Source organism: Netta rufina (genome assembly GCF_964035555.1).
Source record: "Netta rufina genome assembly, chromosome: 1".
NCBI classification, from domain to species: domain Eukaryota; kingdom Metazoa; phylum Chordata; class Aves; order Anseriformes; family Anatidae; genus Netta; species Netta rufina.
Genome location: NC_140123.1, coordinates 36811137 through 36833651, shown reverse-complemented (window position 1 = coordinate 36833651; position 22515 = coordinate 36811137).

Below are 22515 nucleotides of genomic sequence, written 5' to 3'. Positions count from 1 at the left end.
ACCCTTATAAGCAGGCAAGAGTCGTTCGAGAGAGGGAAAAAAAAAAAAAAAAAAAAAAAGCAGGCTGCCAGGACAAAGAGGAGCCATGGGAATGCAGCTGCAAATCCTTACAGAGCAGCTATGAAGGCAATGAAAAATCACTGCTGAGGCAAGGGATTAAAGAAAGAGAGAGGTTTGTAGCCATGTCATAAAAGAGAAAGAAAAAGGTGTACTGATAAGAGAGAAAGAAATCAAAAACCACAAGGAAATATTAACAGATGAGAAATAGGAGAAAGGTAGTAAAGCAACACAGCCTTAGGACAACTATATTATTTTTAATTAATTCAAATGATTTCATTTATTAAGTTTCCTTTGGAAGAAAATGGAAGAGCTAGGGAAGAGCTGGCAGGCTGATAGTAGTAGGGAGAAACAATAAAACATTGTCCTGATAAGAACAGAAGAAAAAGAATCTTCTCAGTAATTTTAAATGTTGGCATTTAGGGGGAAAAATTGCCATGACTTCAGACTGTGATACTGGCATTGCTTATTGCCATGGAAATGGGTAAGGCACTATCATTTCAAAATAATCGCTTGGTTGCAGGATCAAATGCAAGAAAGAATGTTTACTGTGAAGGGCAGAATCTCTTGTTTAAATGCAAATACTCTTGCCTCTGATTTTTACTTTAAAAACAAATAATCAGAAAGATTCTGAAAAAGCATTGTTGAAGGAATGGCTCAGAATGATTCTAAGATACAGAAAGTATATATGACACCAAATTGAACTGGGGAGGAAAAAATAATCTCCTGTTTTATTTTATTGAAATTTCACTGTGATCAATTAAATCTAAAAATTAAAGTACTCTACTATGCAATAAAGCTTTAAAGGAAACTTTAAACTGTTTGTTTAAACAGCTTTTTGTTTGTTTGTTTGTTTATTTTTGCCAAAATATGCCAAAACCTAATTTTTCATCCAAAAGCAGAAAGTCACTGGAGGAAAAAAAAAAAAAAAAAGAAAAGGATTAGATCCAAAATGAGATTCTGGCAGTTGACTCCCACATTAGAAATCAAACTCTGAATTATGTATCTGGCATCTCTATGTAAAACACAGGGAAAACTACATGTGTCTGTTCTTAATTTTAAAATTGGTATGCTGTGTTTCAAGTTACACAGACTACCCATTTAAAAAATGCTGCATATGCACTGCTTTCTAAGTTTCTCCTTGTAATCTTTTCTAAGTTTCATCCTGCAATTTATATTTTCAGAGCATTGTGTTCATTATACAGTATATAAAGTACATATTTTCTGTTTTTCAGAGAATTTATCCTTTTTTTTTTCTTTTTTCAAAATCAGAAGAAAGAACACAACACTTTTATTTCTTTTTTTTTTTTTTTTTTCCTATTTTCAGTGATAATGGTAGTCAATCTGATTTATTTTCCTTCTTCCATTTTGTGACAATCTGGGTTAGTCATTTCAACACAGAAAGAGATGTATCTTTAATTCTTCTTCACATCAAGAGATTCAAACTTAGATCTAAGAACTCATAGAAGATTGCCCTGATATGCAGAGAGAAGAAAAACTGTCATTCTCATTCCTTGCTTTAAAAGCACACTGCTTTTTTAGTCACTCACACTGAGTAATTAATATGAATTACCCAGAGAGACAACAGAAATTCACTTCTTCCTCGGTTTGAGTATAGACATATAAACTAGGAGCTGCTTGAGATTATGCACCAAATGCAAGTGTTTTTTGAGATGCCTCATATAATTCATCAGGACTGCAGCTGCCACTTCAAAAAGAAGTGGGTCTCTTGTAGGTCCTGTATCATATCTTCTAACTGTGTACAGATGACTCAAGCATTTCAAACTACATCTGACAACAGCAATTCAGAGTATTACTTTGTTCTGCAGGGAATCATTTCTAGCTTCAACTAGAACTTCATACCAAAACCAGGCACTTCTCAAAAATCCTATTCATCTTAATGAGATCCACAACCTGTAATTATCTCATGAGAATAAAGGTAAAATTCATTATACGTAATGTAGCTCTCTAAAAATTAAGCCTAATCTAAGAAAGCCCTCTGGGTTTCTTCTACAGTAAGTAGGCAGAGGTAGGTATCTACAAAGTGGAGATTTGAATATTATGCTACTGGATATGTAGGAAATACTGCCTTCTGGAGCTGTTTGTCTCCATGAACTATATAAAAAACAACTATGAGATTAAACCAAGACAGCTGAAGTTAACAGAAGTGAATCTCACCCCAAATGTCAACTATTTATTTGAATACTTGGAAAAAGATTTGTTCTTTCAATTTAAAATAGAATCTTGAGTTGTTTCTCTGCACCCTTCAGCAGGAAAGCTAAATTCTAATATCCATAGTTGGATATGAAGAAAATGGATGAAATCTGAAAAATCTGAGACTATACAGAATATAATGCAAAATTCACAAGACTAAAAAGAAAACCAGCAACAAAACTGCATCAGAAGAGCTGGCAATTACTGTAGTAAAGTTTCTATGAAGGAAAAATGAATTTAATGTAAAACAAGGTCTTTTGTAGAGCCTAAGTGTCTTGAATTGAATTTCTTAAATATTAGTCCTTTGATCCTATTATTCTCCTAGACTGAAGTGACTTCAAACTGTATTGCAAGCTGAATCTTTTCTTACATAAAGAACATCACAAATGAGTGTTGTTAGTTGATTATTCCATTCTGGAGTAAGTCAGAATCTGTATAGTTGCCTACAGCACATTGTTATCACAGCTTGCTAATAAAATAAAATAGATATCACTTTTGGACGTTCCTGTGTTCCTAGGCTTATAAATTTCTCCAAAAGTTAAATAGTATTCTCCAATAGTAACAAAAAGAACTTGACATGAACAGCTGGAAAACTCATTTTGAGAATATCAGTAGATAGTTTTTGATATATATTTCTGCCACTTTAACCTTGCACAAAGCAAGTTTATATTTTCAGTGCACATCAAGGCTGTCCTTGGAGTACACAGATGGTTCTGTAAACCGTATGGCACCAAAACCTCTTTACTGTATGTAGTTGATATGGAAACTGCATCATCAAAAAATGAAAAGTATTGTGGGTAAATGTCTGTTCCTAAGGTTTCATTCAGAACATTTATTTACAGATGTATTATGTGTTTAACAAAAAATAAATAAGATTTTACAGTACCTCATTAGACCAGTTTGCCCACAGGGTTAAAAACAAATTAAAGCTGATGTTGTACTGCAATGAACAGGAGAAACTGACCTGGCATTCACAACTGAATAAACAGCGTTCAGCATCTGGTAGGCAATGATTACCCTCACGCATTCAGCTTTATTTTCACAATATAGTGTCATTATGATATTCCAAAGACTTGAGGTCAATTTTCTAATTTGAGATCAGGATCTCAAATTCAAACTTAAAAGCTTTATTGAGATATCAAAATCTGTTCTTGTTTCCTCATAAATAAAACAAAACACAATTTGTGTATATCCATGACAACAATTTCCAACATTGAGATCATATTTTAGGATACTAAATTCATCAAAATATAAAACTCATTGCTGAATGACAGATACAGGAGCTACTTTTAAATATGCCCTCTGAAAAATATTGTTGCTGCATTTTGACTTCAATGCATGAAAAAAATAAGTTCAAGAGGAACAATCAATAGTACAAGAGAAACAAGCAATAGTACAGTTTACTGGTATCCAGCACTATGGATTTCTGGTTTTAGGTTTGCAAGTCCTTTGTTTTTAGATTTATCATCTGAATCAGAATTCTTCAAGCTCAGAGTATTTTTTTTTTATTGTAACTAATTTAGATAATTATTATGTGCTTCTTTATTGTGTGCTTCTTTGCTTAGCAGTATCATACTAAGCAGGCATGTAGTGAACAGTATTTTAATTACACCAGAGATGATCTACGAAATAAATGATTCTTTTATTAAAAAAAAAAAGGGGGGGGGGGGCATTTACATATACATGGCTGCTATATTTTGTAATTACCAGTACTTATTTGCTTTTTATAAACTTTTTATACTGCTAATAATTTTTCAAAAATTTATCTATTTGGCATTAACTGTTATAATGTACAATGAGGAAGCAACTTGGTGCATGTCCAGATTGGTTGAAACTTAGTAGTTATACCCACATAAAAAATACATGCATTAACAACTTCCAATGGGGAATGGAGGGGGGGGGAATCTACTTGTCTGAGCTGAAAAACAGCTTTTAAACATGTCATAATCCTTTAATTGTCGAAGATATGTATCAGTGTAGTGATCTATATAATACAAAATCATCAAGCTTTAAGAGAATCAGAATCCACAGATAATTACTAAGATCTTGTTAGAATTATCACCTAAGCTTTCTGAAGTTTCCAGCTGCCCAACATGGGGCAGTAGAAGCTCAGTAGGGCTTTCCCTGCAATTCTTCTCATTGGCTTCCATGTCCAGAATCCGAAAATAAAAAATTGCATCTATGGGCACATATGCCTTCCTTTCTAGTACTTTTTTTCCTTTTTAGTTTCTCCTATGGCTGCTCACTTCCACGCCCAGCTAGCATTCCTGTCACAAAGCTCAACAGTTTTTGCCTGTGGAAGCAACACATGCTAGATCTCAACCATACCATTTTCATGCAGTGCCCCTCATCCATATCCTTTGGTGTTCCCTCACTAGAAACCACATGGCAGATAGAGAAAGGCAAGAAAATAAGACTAGAAGCTGGATATGAGGCTAAGGGGATGAGAAGAATAAACACAGCAAGGCAAGAAGCATGGGATGAAGCAGAGGCATGAGGGCCAGTGTTCAGAAGCCAATGACAATGGAAAACAATAGAAGGAGGCTACAGGCTGTCAGTCAGAAGTGGGTCAATTCAGATAACTGCAAACAATATACATACCATAATGCTCTATGCATTCCATAAATGTCATGAAGGAGGACTGCTCAAACTGGCATATGGAGAAGAAGCTTAAAGGGAACAAAATATTTTCAGCGAAACATGAACCATCACATTATGAGTTAGTTACTCTTAATTATTCTTAATTACTTACAGTTGCAGAATCACAAAATCACAGAATCACAGAATTGCAGGGGTTGGAAGGGACCTCAAGAGATCATCAGGTCCACCCCCCCTGCCATAGCAGGTTCCCTAGAGCAGGTTGCCCAGGTAGGTGTCCAGACGGGTCTTGAATATCTCCAGAGAAGGAGACTCCACAACCTCCCTAAGCAGCCTGTTCCAGTACTCTGTCACCTTCACCATGAAGAAGTTCTTTCACATGCTGGTGCAGAACTTCCTGTGATCCATTTTGTGGCCATAGCCCCAAAATTACTCAGCCATTATTCAGTTACTAACTCTGCTGAGATAGTTGGACTCTAATTATAACAACAAAATAGGCAGAATTCATTAGAAAAAAAAATGATATCCCAGGATAACCTTGTATGTAGCATGTAATCCATGTCTTAGAAAATTAATTTGACTTATATAAATTAAAAGAGATATAGTAAACAAGAAAAAATAATTAAAAGTTGACTTTCTCTGAAGATTAAGTTAATGTTGCAGAGAATTACTGCTTCATATTAACATAAGACAAGTTCTACAGCTATACTGGGTTTACGTGGTAAGGATTTGGTAGCTGGCGGGTTGCAGGGTTGGCCTCTGTGAGTTGCTTCCATGTTAGATAAGAGCCAGATCTAAGACAGCTCCAAAACTGATCCGCTGCTGAGCCAATGGGTGATGCTGGTTGTACCTTTCAGAAGAGCAGATTTCAGAAAGCAGAAGCTGGGAGAGCAAGGAGAACCAGCCCTGCAGATCCCAAGGTACTGACCCTGGGGCAGAAGGAGGGCAGGACGTGCTCCAGGCACAGAGCAGAAGTTCCTCTGCGGCCTGTGGAGTTGCCCCTGGTGAAGCAGGCTGATCCCCTGCAGCCCATGGGTCCCATGGTGGCGCAGATCTCCATGCTGCAGCCCGTGGAGGAGCCCCCGGTGGAGCTGGTGGATGTGGCCTAGAGGAGGCTGTGGCCTATGGAGAGCCCTTGCAGGATCAATTCAGGAAGGATGGCATCCTGCGGGAGGGACCCCACGTGGAGCAGGGGAAGAGAGTGCCCATGAAGGAGCAGCAGAGAGGAAGCGTTAGGGACTGTCCGCAGCCCCCATTCCCCCATTCCCCTGCACTGCTCAAGGGAGAAGAGGTGGAAGAGGGTGGATGGGGGGAAGGTGTGTTTAGTTTGCTTTTAGTTTCTCACTGTTCTAGTCTGCTAGTGATAGGTAGTAAGTTATATGTATTAGCCACCCTGCGTTGAGTCTGCTTTATCCATGACAGTAATTGGTAAGCGATCTCTCTGTCCTTTTCTGAACCTTAGAGCCTTTTTCCATTGTATTTTCTCCCCCTCTCCCTCTTCCTTGGAGTAAGGGGATTGGAAACGCAGATATGGTGGTTTAGCTGCCCAGCAGGGTAAAACCACCACAAAAGCTTCCACAAACACAAAAGGGAAATACATTATCTCTTTCTCTTATCCCATTATTCCTGGGCAGGAGTTGGTTTTAACTTGAGTTAACTTGGAAGATGCAGTACATCTTCCACTCGTAAACTAAGTGATTCCTCTCTGTGGTTTAGAACAATACACTTATAGGTATGTGAATGACCAAGTTACTCTCTAGGGTAAGAGAAAGTGGTCAACAGCTTAAAGAATGGGTCCCAGAAGGATAGGGATATTGCCTACTTTTTAACAGCAGTCTTAAATACTGGTCATCTTCCTGTGAAATTTTATTACCCCATTTCTACACTCTTAGCAACAGTCAGCTACTGAGAAAAGAAAACTACTATAAATCTTTTAAACCACAAAATTTCATATCTAGGTTCTCCCCACAATCATGAAAAAGGATAAGGAGGCTTCTGTGATTATCACCTTCACAAAATACTAGGTATTAGCAAAATCTTACAGTTCCCGACACTCAAAATAAAGGACTTTCATGCATCTGTCTGTCTGTCTGTCTGTCCGTTTACAACTTTCAACACATTACACAAGACACCTGTAATGTCTCAGATTCATTAATCTCACTAGTCTCACTAATTTCATCTGGGAATGTAATTTCTGTCTTTTGATATAGCTTCATTTGAGTCTTTCCAACACACCATTAAATATAGGGTACCATCAAAATGATCCAAAGCTACATATTTTTCATACATCTTCATTTCTAAAAGCTTAATCAATTCTGTTGTAATAATAGAGACAGAATGATAGAAATAAAACAAATAGACTGCAAGCCAAATAATAAATTAATCTTCCCTGTTTATTTTTCCTCCTTTTGATCAATGATCTGTCCAGAAATGTATGGACCAAATATTATATAATTATTCAACATCATAATATTTTTGTAATATATCTAGTAAAAATGATATTTTGCAAGTCTGAAATGTTCACAAACACATACTTTGAATTTTTTTCTTCAACACATTTGTCATTGAGCCAATTAATTGTAATGTTGACTTCAAGTACAGTAAGTCATGTTGAATTCTGTCTACTAAAAATGGATTACTTCATTTTACTTCATTTTACAGTTCAAAGTGTAAAATATTTACGTCTTGTACCAGGTAAAACACTGAAATTTATTTACCTCTTTAAAGCTCACTTCTGTTTTGATACTTGTATAAAACTGCCATTTTCGTAACTGCCAGTTTTTTTGGTTTCTTGGTAGAATTAACCAGGTAGAGTTTAAAAAAAAAAAAAAAAAAAAAAAAAAAGTGAAAATAAATATTTTTACATAACATCACATACATGTATATTTTTCATTGTGTGCAGCTGATAGTACAGGGGATTACAGATTCTCCCCAAGTACCAATCAATTTATTCTGTATATATCTATGCTCATATTGACTACCTCTCAGTCTCTCATATCAATTAATTCTATACATCTTGATGTCATATCAATTAAACTTGTGTTCCCATAGCCAAGTAACATTTGTCTCAAATACCAATAGTAGTTACCAAAAATTCTTTAGTTCGTATCATCTGCTACAAGAATATCTGTGTAAATCAAATATCTGAGTACACATGGCATGAAAGTTAGTACCAAAAAAGATCAATGACCAATGTTAAAGCAATTTAATTTCCATCTCTTTACTTATGAAAATGTCAGTTAGGAGAGATGACAGTATCATTTCCTCAACAGGGCTTTTTCAAAGATAAAAAAAAAAAATAAGAAAAAAGCACACAAGAAGTACTAAGAATTTAAGAAACAACATATATGTTATGGATATGGAACAGTCAAAGCCATAGTGGAGGCAAAAGTTTTGTGAATATATGCACATCAGATGTCTTTTGTTTTGTTTTGTTTTGTTTTGTTGTTGTTCTCAGTAAAAAACAATGCTTGATCTCAAATATGAAATCAAGAAAATGCCGCTTTTAACATTTCAATATCTCAGCAGCTTTCAAAGTGCTGCTATTTAGAAGCTTATAATAATGAGGTACAAGAAAAAAAATATTCTTATTTTTATTGTTTTTATTGTTTTTCTCCTAAATGTATCAAGGGTCAAAGACCAATTGCAGGAGGTACTTACACAGGTACAATGGAAAATGTGATTATCATAAAATTCAAAAGAAAATAATTTTTAGTTCTATTAAATAAATGCATGTTTTCAGTCACGTAAAAGATCAGAATGTAGGCTCAATACATGTAGGATAGAAATTATCACTTTCAAAAAAATTCTACCAAAAATTTTATCGAAATGGACAATTATAGAATCACCAAAGCATTTCACAGGTTGATGTAGACTTTTAGAAACTGCTTTGAAAGAGGAATAGATTAACAAAAAATAGTTGATTTTTGTTTCCAGAATTTTAAATTTCTAAAAATTATTTTTTTTGTTAATTATCACAAAATAAAAACAAAACAATATAATTTCAGACTATTTAAATTTCAGGTAGTAATATATACTCCTCAGCACAAAATGAGTTGTCTTTTCTTTTCTGGTTTCCTAGTTCCCAAAAATGTTAAAAATATTTTAATTATTGGAACCATCAACCAAATGTTTCTTTATGCACCTACCTGAAATGGGAAAGTAGATGTGACTTTTTGGCACACTGAAAACAGTACTAACCACAGCACTTAAATCAAAAATTTCATCTCACAACTCTTTAGTGTTAATTAGTACTCCAGCAAAAATATCTCTCCTTCTTGTCTTTACAATAACTATTTTCATTTCAAGGTATGAAACAATGAAACTTCTTACTCATTTACAGAAATAACTATATAAAAAAAAAAATCTGAAATATTTAAATCCAAATAGAGATGATAATGCTAAATATGACAGAATTTTAGCTTATGTGAAACACATCCCTTTCTTTTCTTATTATAGATGAAAAAATATTGAAACACAACAAAACACTACCAGACATCTGTTTAATTAATTTTTACTCTACTTCGAAATTATATTGCATTTGGAAAACAGCACATTAAAGATTAATAAAATGGCTTTAATTCATCCAATGAGTCTTTCAGTTTATATTGTTTATCTTTCCCATATTACAGATCCAAAATACAGACAAGACAAACATTTATTTTTACATGAATGATAAGATATACTGGAGTATGTTTAAGCAAGTTCATGTGATAATTCAGTTCTAAATAGAAGTGTGCTTATTTCATATACCTTTCAAAGCAGTAGCTGAATGATTTAATTGAAATGAAAACCAAGAAGGAATAAGTTAATCTAGAAACTGTTTTAAGTAGACAGAAGTAGATGAATATGTACTCACCTTTGAAACTGACTAGTTTAAAATCACCAAAATCTCATGCTGGACATTCCTGTGTTAGCCTTAATCAGTTAAAGTCAGCTTTGAAAACTGTGGAAGAAAAAGTCTGGAAAGTTATTCAAGATGTAATTTGTTAGCAAAGGGCTAGAATTGTCCTGGACTCACAGAATCACAGAATAACAGCGTAGCTGATAGACAAATGGACCTCTGGAGGTCATGTCATCCAAACCCTATGTTCAGGCAGGGCCAGCTAGAGTGACTTGCCCAGGACCACGTGCCACAGGACTACAGAGTTCTTTGGATATTCCATGATAAAATGGTAACAGACCATGGACTAAATTTGATGGATTTATTGTAACTGCACGTACTGATTACCATTATAATTAATCCTGAGCAGAATGTAAGCAATCTAAGCTATGTAAAAGGGAAAGGAAAAAGCCACTTGTCATGTACGCAAGCAAGGATTAGGAAAGTCATTGACCTCTAATATTCTCTGCCATGCCTCTAATATTCTCTACCATTCTCTAATATTCACTGAGCTGGTCAGTGAGTCTAATATTCCCTGGACTGGTCAGTGAGAGCTACCCTGAGTTGGTGTTGGTGCACTCTATTAATAGGATCAAGACTCCATGCTAATTGCATGATTGACAGGAAGACACCTTATGTCTTTTACATAAGGACACAAAACAAAGCTAGACATGTTTCAGGTAGCTGATGATCTGTAAATCTTAGTCTTTTGTTGGCCTTGAGGAGGACATTGTTTAGAATATCATGTGATTGATCACAGGTTCACAGGTTCTTTTGTATAAACTGGTTATGCAGGCACAGTATGCGAGCATTCCTATTGACCAATACAATGAGTCACTGAATGTAAGGAGCATCTCCCTGCACCATGTTCAGACAACTTTGAAGATCTCCAAGAAGGGAAATTCCACAGTCTCTGGGAAACTTATGCCAGTGTTCAGCCACCTTCCCTGTAAAGTGATTCCTGATGTCCAGAGGGAACCTCCTGTGTTTCATTTTTTTTCCCATTGCCTCTTGCTCTAATACTGGGGACCACTGAAATGAGTCTGTCTCTATCCTTTTTGCATCCTGACTTCAAGTTTTAATATATATTGATAAGATCCAGGTGATCAGGCCCAGTCAGCATGGGTTTATGAAAGGCAGGTCCCGCTTGATGAACCTGATCTCCTTCTATGACAAAGTGACGCGACGGGTGGATGAGGAAAAGGCTGTGGATGTGGTCTACATGTACCTTGACTTCAGTAAGGCTTTTGACACCGTTTCCCACCACATTCTCCTCAAGAAACTGTCTGCTCTTGGCTTGGACTGGTGTACGCTTCGTTGGGTTAGAAACTGGCTGGATAGCCAGGCCCAAAGAGTTGTGGTGAATGGAGCCAAGTCCAGTTGGAGGCCAGTCACTAGTGGTGTCCCCCAGGGCTTGGTACGGGGGCCAGTCCTCTTTAAAATCTTTATCAATAATCTGGATGAGGACATTGAGTGCACCCTCAGTAAGTTTGCAGATGACACCAAGTTAGGTGATTGTGTCAATCTGCTCGAGGGTAGGAAGGCTCTGCAGGAGGATTTGGATAGGCTGGACCAATGGACTGAGGTCAACTGGATGAAGTTCAACAAGGCCAAGTGCCGGGTCCTCCACCTGGGGCGCAACAACCCCAAGCAGAGCTACAGGCTGGGAGATGAGTGGTTGGAGAGCTGCCAGGCAGAGAAGGACCTGGGAGTGATGGTTGATAGTCAGCTGAATATGAGCCAGCAGTGTACTCAGGTGGCCAATACGGCCAACAGCATCCTGGCTTGTATAAGAAGCAGTTTGGTCAGCAGGTCTATGGAAGTGATTGTCCCCCTGTATTTGGCTCTGAGGCTGCACCTTGAATACTGTGTTCAGTTTTGGGCCCCTCACTACAAGAAGGACATCGAGGTGCTCAAACGAGTCCAGAGGAGGGCGATGAAGCTGTTGAGGGGCCTGGAGAACAAGTCTTATGAGGAGCGGCTGAGGGAGCTGGGTTTGTTCAGTCTAGAGAAAAGGAGGCTCAGGGGCGACCTTACTGCTCTCTATAGGAACATTAAAGGAGGCTCTGGCGAGGTGGGGATTGGTCTATTCTCCAGTGTGCCTGGTGACAGGACAAGGGGGAATGGGCTAAAGTTGCGCCAGAGGAGTTTTAGATTGGATATTAGGAAGAACTTCTTTACCGAGATTTTTGTTAAGCATTGGAATGAGCTGCCCAGGGAAGTGGTTGAGTCACCATCCCTGAAGGTCTTTAAAAGTCATTTAGATGTTGAACTTATGATTATGTGATATGGTTTAGTGGAGAACTTGTTAGTGTTAGGACAGAGGTTGGTCTCGATAATCTTGAGGTCTCTTCTAACCTAGACAACTCCGTGATTCTGTGATTCTGTGATCCCCCCAAGCCTACTCTTCTGCAGGCTGAACAATCCCAGCTCTGTCAACCTTTTGTCATAGGAGAGATGCTCCAGTCCCTTCACTATCTTTATGGCCCTTTCTTGTACTCTCTCCAGTAGCTCCACGTCTCTCTTGTACTGAGGAGACCACAGCTGGAAACAGTACTCCAGGTGTGGCATTACCAGTGCTGAGCAGAGGTGAAGGATCACCTCCATCAACTTCCTGGCAATACTGTGCATAGTGCAGCCCAGAATACTGTTAGCATTCCTTTCAGTGAGGGCATGTTGCTGGCTCATGTTCAACCTGATGTCTACCAGGACCCCAATGTCCTTTTCTGCCAGGCTGCATTGCAGCTGTGTGGCCCCCAGTACATGCTAGTGCCTGGGGTGTTCCTTCCCAGATGCAGGACTTTGCACGTCTTGTTGAACATCATGAGGTGCTTGTCAGCCCATTTTTCTAGCCTGTGGAGATCCATCAGGATGGCAGTACAACCCTCTCGTGTATCAGCTACTCCTCCCAGTTTTGTGTCATCAGAAAACTGGCTGAGGCTACACTCTGCCATATCATACAGATCACCACTAGTTGTCTGCTATGATAGTTCATATAAGAATTTCATCCTAATATTGAAATGATATTTAAAGCAATTACTAAATTAAAAATAACTTCTGTGCATATTTTTTTTTTTCCAGCAAATACACTAAAAGATCTTTGCATATTCACATTCTGTGTAAGAGCAATGTACCCTTACAACATTGCTTTACTTGCACAATAGTACTTAGCTCTTTTGCATGCTCAAACACTTGACCAATAACAGATACCACTAATCAAGTAATTAAAAATTGGAAGAGTTAATCAAATTTTCTTTAGAAAATTTTGATTGATAATTTTGAGCTACAGGTTAATTTTAAGTAGTACAATATCTATGACTGTAGTGCTTTTATTTACATTTGAACAACTGAGTAAAACAGCTTCACATTTGTAAAAGGTGTTATTAAAGTTTAATCAGTTCCCTCTTTGATTGCTATTTTTAACTGTCTGATTTTTGTTGAGTACTCTAAAACAATGTTGAAAAGCAATATACCACCTAATCTAGCAGAAAGAAATAATAATAATAATCTCAGAAAACTATAATTCTAATAGTGAAAACTGTGAAATTAGTTAAATAAGCATCTATTGTAATTTTACCAATACTTAATGAATGGTATTACCTTTTCCATCAGCATAATTCAGCAATATACTTAAGCATGAAGGGCCCAAATAAAATTTGTAAGGCTATTTGGAAGGAGGGAACATCTGCACTTTAAGTGGTAATAGATCAAGGAGCTTTTCATTGTCAAAGGGGATAATAAGAAAAGATGGAAGCCCTGAACAAGCACATACAGAGATTCAGATCTACCAACAAATTATAGCAGAAGCAGTAAGGAGAACAAAATCCTGTCAGTCTCACTAATTGATGAGGTTATGTAACATGTAGGAATCTTTAATGCAGTTAGAATAGCCAACTGAGTATCTTAACAAGGTGTAACTAAGGTAAAGAGGGTTTTGGTGCCAGCCAATGGAGTCAAATGAGGGGTCTGGGCACCCTGTCCTGTGGTGGCAGATTCTGGAACTGGTGAGGTCTTAGCATCAGCTTCCAGAGCGGGTAGGGGTCTTCAGCCTCCAGCCCCTGAGACAGGAGTGGTGTGTGTCCCCAGGCCAGGGGATGGGGGTGAGTGAGAGGCTCTGTGCTGGCAGCTGGAGCAGAGTCACAGCTCACGCACCTTGTGCCAGCTTGCCAGCTGCTGGGGACAGCATCTGAGTCTGCCCCAAACTGGGTGTGCATTTGCTGGCAAACCTCACTGTGGAGCAGCAAGGGAGTAGGAAACCCTTGTTCAGGCAGGGGTATCAGGTGGGCAAGAGGCCTGTGCTGTTATTTGAGGGGACCCACAAGTATGGATTCCTGTGGGATGAGTGCGTGAGTGTTGCATGGGTGCAACAAGGTGGGCTAGGCTCCAGCAGCCTTACAGGAAGAATCCTAGGCCAGAACAGATAGAGGAAGCAGCTTAATTCTAACATCCATTAGCAGAATTTAAAATAATATATAAAAGCTAAACAGTTATTTCATACTTCTGTGCACGAATGAATAATTGGCTCTCTATTTGTGTTTTTAAAAGGTGTGGAGAGAAATGCTGGACAAATCTGTAGAACAAACAATAGAAAAATTAAACAGACATAGCATGGTAAAAAGCTTGACCCATTTCTAGCCCAGTACCTAATTCTACTATTTTTGGGGGGTTGGATGAGGGGAGGATGTTTAAACAGGGATGATATTAGACCCACAGGAGCCATGCAGTGCAGAACAAGACTTCTTCCCTCCACTTGCAACTACTGGCAATCCAGCTACGAATTTTATAGTGTTTATTGCCTTATTGCTTAACTTTAAACCAGCAGTCCCTGGATTTCCTCTGGAAGAAGGAAGAATATCTGTCTGTTTTTATTTATTTCACAGTATTGGGAGAAAATTAAATATAATTATAATTATAATTTTAATTTTAATATATAAATGATATATTAAAATTTAAATTATATAATATAATTATAATTATATTGCATCATATTATATATTAATGTATTTATATAATAATGATATAATTATTAATAATATAATTATAATTAAATTAATAATAATAATATAATAATAATAATAATAACAACAACAACAACAACAACAACAACAACAATATAAACTTTTCTGCCAAGCCTCCCATATTTTAATACAGTGAATAAAACATCTTTTACAAGCATGTTTTGTTTTTTTTGGTGGTGGTGGTGGTTGTTTGTTTTTTGTGACAATAGGATTCCAAGCTCTCAAAAGATTTGTGTAAAACCTCCTTATCTTGGTTTAATGATAGATATAATATGAATGGTTTTCTCCATGTGTATCATGGGTTATATCTACATCAAGTGCTCTTTAAATAAGGGAAAACCAAGTAAGGAAAATTTCCCCAAGAAAATTCTGTCATGTAGGGAGCTAATTTAAAGCAGGTATCATGTGAACTGGTCCATGTCACCTGGTCATGAGCTTGTTCTATTATTTAGTACCACAATGCAATTGTAAAGACATGTCTATACATATTAAAATAAATAAATAAATAAATAAATAATAAAAAATAAAAAATCTCATTTTCTGTCCTCTGGCTCTCCTCACCATGTTTTAAACTCCTTAAATCACTACCTTAAAATAGAGTAACTTCGCCCGTACTAGAAATATCTGCCAACTAGAAATATCTTGTTATGTCCTATACCCATGCCCAGTATTGGCTAACAGTTTTGCCAGGCATGCAGAAAAAAAAAAAATAAATAAAAAATCACAACATAGACAAATGCTTAAGCCTATTTTGTTTACTGTTAAAGCTGATACAGTTTTTGCTCTGAAGAGTGCAGAGACTCATTACAGAACAGAACATTTTTATGTGAGGTGTTTCATTCCAAAGCTGCTTCTAGCTGACCCAGTTTTTTTCGGTCAAGGTAGTAGGACTAAACACTAGTGATACTCTATTTCTCATTAGATATGTATTGGTACACACTAGTATTATAGACCTTCTAGGCTCAGGTAAACTTCAGAACTTTTGACCCTCCTCTTCATATGCATCTTTGAAGAATAAACTTAAATATGTATATATCATAATGGTATGTGAAATGCTCATGGTTTGATACCAGGGTTCTACCCAGGTTCTACGTTGTGTTGTCCTTCATCTGACTGTACTCTTAAAATAATTGTTCCTTCTTAGTCTATCCGAATTTTAAAGCAGATGGCAAAATTGCCCATCTTCCTAGTGAGATGTAATCTGCTACAAAATAAGGAGGGACAGAATGCAGATTTAGAAAAATAAGTCAATTTCATCATTCATAAATGTAAATCATAGAGCTGGAATATTCTTTCTGAAACTTCTTAATGATCAGTTACTAAAATAGCCAAACCAAGAATGTCAGCCTTACAGCTGCAGCTTCTTAGAACTGATCATAGCTAAACCCTGTGCTCTCCAAATTTTTATTCTAATACTGTGCATCCTGCCTATCACTTCTTTCTCTTTGTACAGCAACATTTGAGCACTGATTGAGACTTGGTATGCATACCAATAATTAACCCTTCTGCCCAGTGCTTTGTTAACCACAAAAGACAGATTGAATTTGTAAGAATTTTTATTTAAAACAACACATGCTAAGAGCTTTTGATCACCCTAGCTCAAGTTTCCACCCCCAAAATACTGGAAGTTCATTCATACCCTTTTATCACCCAAGAATGAGTTAAATATAATTCCACATTGACAAATAGTGATTTCCCACAACTGTATTTATATAAAATGGAAATTTTAACCTTGAGTTACTGAACAACAAGCCAGTCCCCACCATCCCCTTCACAGTTCATTTTCAGTTAGGTTTTTCTTCCCGAAAAGCCTTTGCTTCAAAGTAAGGAATATGTAGTATTGTGCTTTACTAGCTATCCCAGCTGACATGACAGAAGTCCTAGAGCTGTTAGAAAGGCTCTAGGCACTCTAAGGCACTATCCTTCCAGCATTTCTCATTTGCTTCATTTCACGGGTCTCTTTTTGTCCATTGTCACTACTGGTCTTCTACTTCACTGATCCTTCTCTGGTAGGACACCTTATGCAACGGTATCTAACACACTGCTGCTCCTTTGGAAAACAGACTGCATTAAGGTTAGCTCTGCACTTACACCACTAAAGGTAATAAAACTTATTTTAATAGTGTCTCTGAGTATGGGTCCTTTACCCTAGCCCGAGGAATGTCTACATGAAGCTGACATATTGATCACAGTATATGATACTTTAGTTCTCCTTACTACAGTTCCAAACATGAATACACATAGTCTTTTCTGCAGTGTTAAAATGTATTGACTTTTTTTTAAATCTAAATAAAATAAAATAAAATAAAATAATAGTAATAATGTAAATAACATGCAAGAAACATTTAATTCAGTTGACTACCCCTGCACATACCATGTTAGGGGACCACTTTTTTAGGCAGTCCTTGGGGAAAGGATCTGCTTCTTCATAAGCAGTGCCAGCAAAGAGCTCCCTAAGCACATGAGTGCTTAATTTAATGCTACAGTTTTGTACATTTGTTTTCAATTACACATCTTGGAACGCCTCACTTCCAAGGCAAATCTTTGTAGTTTTTTTTTTTTTTTTTTTTTTTTTTTAAAAAAAGACATTTAAAGAGGGAAATTGAAAACATCATTAGTTGCTATTCATCCTTGATCATTTCATCTCTCAGACCCTACTTAAACTTCAAAGTCTTGACCCATTCAAATGATTTAAATGAGTGCTCTGAACTTGAACAAGATACATGAAAACCAATAAAACTGCTCATAATACAATCCCTCTTCATTGTGGAATTTCCTAGTTAGGAATGACAGAAAAAACTTGTAATATCTGAGGAGAAATATTAATTTTGTGAAAGAACAAGATGGACCTTAAAAAATGAAATACTGTTATTACATTTTTATTTCAGCCTAATACCAGCTGCTTAACATGTTGATTGTACTTGACATATTGTGATTTTTCAGCATGGTTAATATATGAAATCACATTCTCTCTCCAATGGCCAAATTCATGCAAACACAATGAAAGGCAAAACTGTAACATGACTCATCATAACTGGATTATTCTTTTTAATTAAGCTAAAGAAAAGTATAAAAAAATCTGATGGTATAGTGCTGTGGCTTAATCCAGCAGGCAGCTAAAGGCAGCTAAGTACCCCACAGCCGTTTGCCTACCATCCCCACCCCCCAACCCCCTGAGTAAAGACTCATAGGTTGAGATAAAGACAGTTGAATAGGACAGAAAAGGAAGAGAAATAATAATTATGATTATAATAATAATAGAATGTACAGAGCAAGTGATGCGCAGTGAAACTGTTCACTATCTGCTGACCAATACCCAGCCCATCCCTGTGCAGCTGTACCCACTAACCCGGCCTACCACCCCATATAAATTGCTCAGCATGATGCCATGTTATGGAATATCCCTTTGGCCAATCTGGGTCACCTGTCCTGTCTGTGTCCCCTCTCAGCTCCTTGTGCGCCCCCAGCCTCCCTGCTGACAAAGCAGCATGAGAAGTTGAAAAGTGCTTCACTTAGTGGAAGCACTGCTCTCCAACAGCTAAAACATCAGTGTGTTATCAGCATTATTCCATCCTAAATCCAAAACATGGCATGACTCCAGCTACTAGGAAGAAAATTAACTCTATCCCAGCCAAAACCAGGACACATAGCCTCAATCTGCTGCATATCTTGTTTCTCTCACCTTTTAAAGTTCATGATTTTCTTTCCACTTCAATGTTCATCCTTCTTCTAGTCACTTATAACCACTGAAAAAGAAATGTGTCATGATAATATATATATATATATGTTTTTATGATTAATTGAGAGCTTCTGGGAACAGACAAAGATACCAATCTTATTTTCATTTTCTTTTCAATTTTTGTAACCCTTCACAATCAAGAAGAGCTTCCAAACTGGACTGTAGCATACTTCAACAATTAGAAATGGCTCCAGATTTAAAAAAAAAAAAACAACAAAACAAAAACAAAGCAAAACAAAACAAAACAAAACAAAACAAAAAAAAACACAAAACAAAACAAAACAAAACAAACAAACAAACAAAAACCATCAGAAGGCCCTAGTCTGGGGGGCCTAGTACTGCAACAACCCCGAGCTAGTTCCTAATGACCATCAGATCAGTACCAACCAGCTTCTAAGTGATGCTAGAAGAGAATAATAATCCTCCTTTCCTTTGTGGCTTGAGTAAAGGATGGCCAGAATAGCCACTCTTGGGGAATGAAGAGGCTGCTCAGATACTGTTCTTGCTCTTCTTCCTTCAAATAGCATTAAGGAGCCTGGAGCAATTTAAGAGAATTTGTTTGTATTGCGTATTGTCTTGCACACTTTGGGAGAATTTGGTTTGCAGAACAGGTGAACTCCAGTGGGGTAAATATGCTGCAGCCTTTGAAAAGACATTTTATACTATGCTTTTCCCACTGTAATCCTAAAGCTCTAATGTCCTTGAAATTAACATCATTTCATGTTACACTATAAAAACTCAGTAATATATAAGAACATAATGCCTGCATATATTATTTTATATCATTTTATCTCTAAAAACTTAAATGCAACCACTCCCTCCTGAAGGAAAAGTGCAAGTAGTTCTCATTAATGCTATTGACCACTACAGACCAAACTGTAGTTATTGTCTTGAACAAGGTAAGAAAGAATGACAAAAAGTAGAATGGGCCAGTTCTATCAGAGTGCAATTCCTGATTTTGTCACCCAGCTACATCCAGTGTTCTGCTTACTCTCATTTATTTCATAATCATGTCATTCAGAATCTCCTCCAAAAATCTGCAAGCTTCTAAGGTCACTCTAACATGTTTGTATCTTTCTCTAGCTCTCTTTTTTAATACAGTTGCTGTATTGGCTAGTAATATTTATTAATTCCACTACTAACTTGATACACTTATTAAATATTGTTGTTATTTATATTGTGATTCCATTTATTATATGGAAAAGTATCACTGTGTTATGTGAGGTGCTTAGTACGTGTCAATCGATAAGAATTCTTTCACTGAGTTGAGAGGAAACATGATCAGGCTGCTAACTGGAGACAGAGGGCTATAAATCAAATGTTCTCCATTCTCATATTCCTTTTCATGCTGTACTATGGGATCAATAAAAGCCCTCATCAGTGGTATATAACTGTACAAGTAGTTTCTTATGCTCTTGCCCGAAACTTGTCAGGTTTATTCCTTCAGTCCAATGCAAGCGCTGTTGCCATCTGTGCAAAGGATTTACTTAATTCCTCATTTTGTACTAATATATAGATCAAAGGTTTTTTGCTAGGCAAAATATATTTCATTATCTTCTAACCTTCCTAGTTGAGAGCACAGGAATACAGGCTTTATTTACAGTGATGATAAGAGTAGCAAGTAATAGTTATAGACACTGTCTTCTTTGTACAAATCACCATTTAAAACAGCCATTTCCACCACTGAAATTTCTCGACATATCATCTTCATTTTTATTTTGTAACACTCTGCTGACACCTTCTGGAATACAACACTATTTTGTAACTTCATAGCAGACTTGTGACGGAGTCACTAAAGAAAACCATTCTGATGTCACATATACCAAAACACAAATATCACTGCATCTTCTGTATTATTAGTTTCAGTTTTCACTGATTTTTAAGTATCAGATTCATAGGACAAATAGAAAAACATAATAGAAAGAAATTATCTAGACTGAGAGAATTTAGTTTCAGGAACATGTCTATACTGCTAATGTCTTTGATATTTGATGCTGTCCATAAAGACCTAACTATTGGAATCAAGAGTTTAAGGGAAAATCTTTGATTTATTTTTAAAAAGTGAGTGGAGGTTAAAATCAGAAACAAAGCATCATTGCAACTTCTATCTTATCTTCCCCTTAAAATTCTTCTGTATGTTTTGTTCCCCATCAGTGTACGTATGTGAATGTGGAAGTCTTGAAGCACATTACATTTCTCCAGTTGAGTGTGAATATGATCTAGTTATCCATGACCTCTGCATGAGCCTAGTAGGTTTATGGGAGACCAACCTTCTGGAGCTGAACCCAGAGGCCATGAACCCAGCTCCTCAAATGACAAAAAATACATGTGTTTAGACTACTGAATCCCCTTGTTGTTGTATTCAAAACACAACAAAACAAAACAAAATGCTTGTTTCTTTTTAAAAAATATTCTAAAGAGAGAATAGATGATTCATAAAGTTTAGCATTTAAGGGTTTGTTCCTATAAGATAGTCACAATAATAATGCAGTGCAATAATAATGATAAATCTTTTTTTTTTTTTTTATAGAAAGGGTATTTTATTTATTTTGTTTGTTTATTTCTTTGTGTTAGGTTTTGTTTCTTTGTTTGTTTTAAAGTGTGTCTCTTTATCAGCACTGTTTAAAAATTCTTACAGAACAGATTTCCAGTGGAAAACATTGATTCAAAGTACAAAGTACATAATTATTGATTATTTATAATTCATATAAAACACACATTAAATCATCAAATAATTTTTGTGTAATAAAAACACAGTCATCATAGTAATTACCCTATATAGGGTGATATCCTATAGAGGGTGATATTTATTCTATATATATACACTATGTATAGAATAAGAAATGTCAAACAGGACTTCTGAGACCTTGTCGTGGTTCCGCTCGAGTGGGCAGCCGAGCTCCACCACAGCCGCTCTCTCACTCCCCCTCCTCAAAGAGGAATGGGGAGAAAATATGTGAAAAGGGCTCAAGGATTGAGATAAGGACGAGAAAATCACGCAATAATTATTGTAACGGGCAAAACAGACTCGGCATAAGGAGATAGTAAGATTTATTGCCTACAACTAACAAGCAAGAGAAGTGAGAAAACAAAGGAAAAAAAACAAAAGCACCTTCCCCCCCATCCACCCTCTTCCACCTCCTCCCCCCGAGCGGCGCAGGGGAACGGGGAATGGGGGTTATGGTCAGTCTACAGCACTTCTTCTCTGCCGCTCCTTCTCGGTCACTCTCGTCCCCTGTGCTGTGGGGTCCCACCCACGGGATGCAGTCCTTGATGAACTGATCCGGCGTGGGCTTCCCACAGGCAGCAGCTCTTCCAGAACTGCTCCAGATATGGGTCCGTACCACGGGGTCCATCCCTCAGGAGAAAACTGCTCCAACCTGGCTCCCCTACGGGCAGCAGCTCCTGCCAGATCACCTGCTCCTGCGTGGGCTCCTCTCCACGGGCTACAGGTCCGGCCCGGAATCTGCTCCGGCAGGGGTCTTCCACAGGCGGCAGCCTCCATCGGTGCAGGGCCACCTGCTCCACCGTGGTCTCCTCCACGGGCTGCAGCGTGGAACCCTGCTCCACCGTGGTACTCCATGGGCTGCAGGGGGACATCCTGCTTCACCATGGTCCTCACCACAGGCCGCAGGGGACTTCTGCTCCGGCGCCTGGAGCACCTCTCCCCCTCCTTCTACACTGACCTTGGCGCAAGGCTGTTCCTCGCTCCTCTCACTCTCCCGGCTGCTGTGTGGCGCAGCGTTTTTTCCCTGTCTTAAATATGCTCTCACAGAGGCGAAAAACAACATCGCTTATTGGCTCGGATCTGGAAAACAATGGGGCCCTTCCCAAACATGGGGCAGCTTCTAGATCTTTCTCACAGAAACCACCCCTATGGCTCCCTGCTGCCAAAACCTTGCCACGTAAACCCACTACATTCCACCCCTCGCCTCTGTTAAAAGCATATTTAAGACTACTCACAACATACTCTTACTTTACAATTATCACAACAACCTTCACAAACT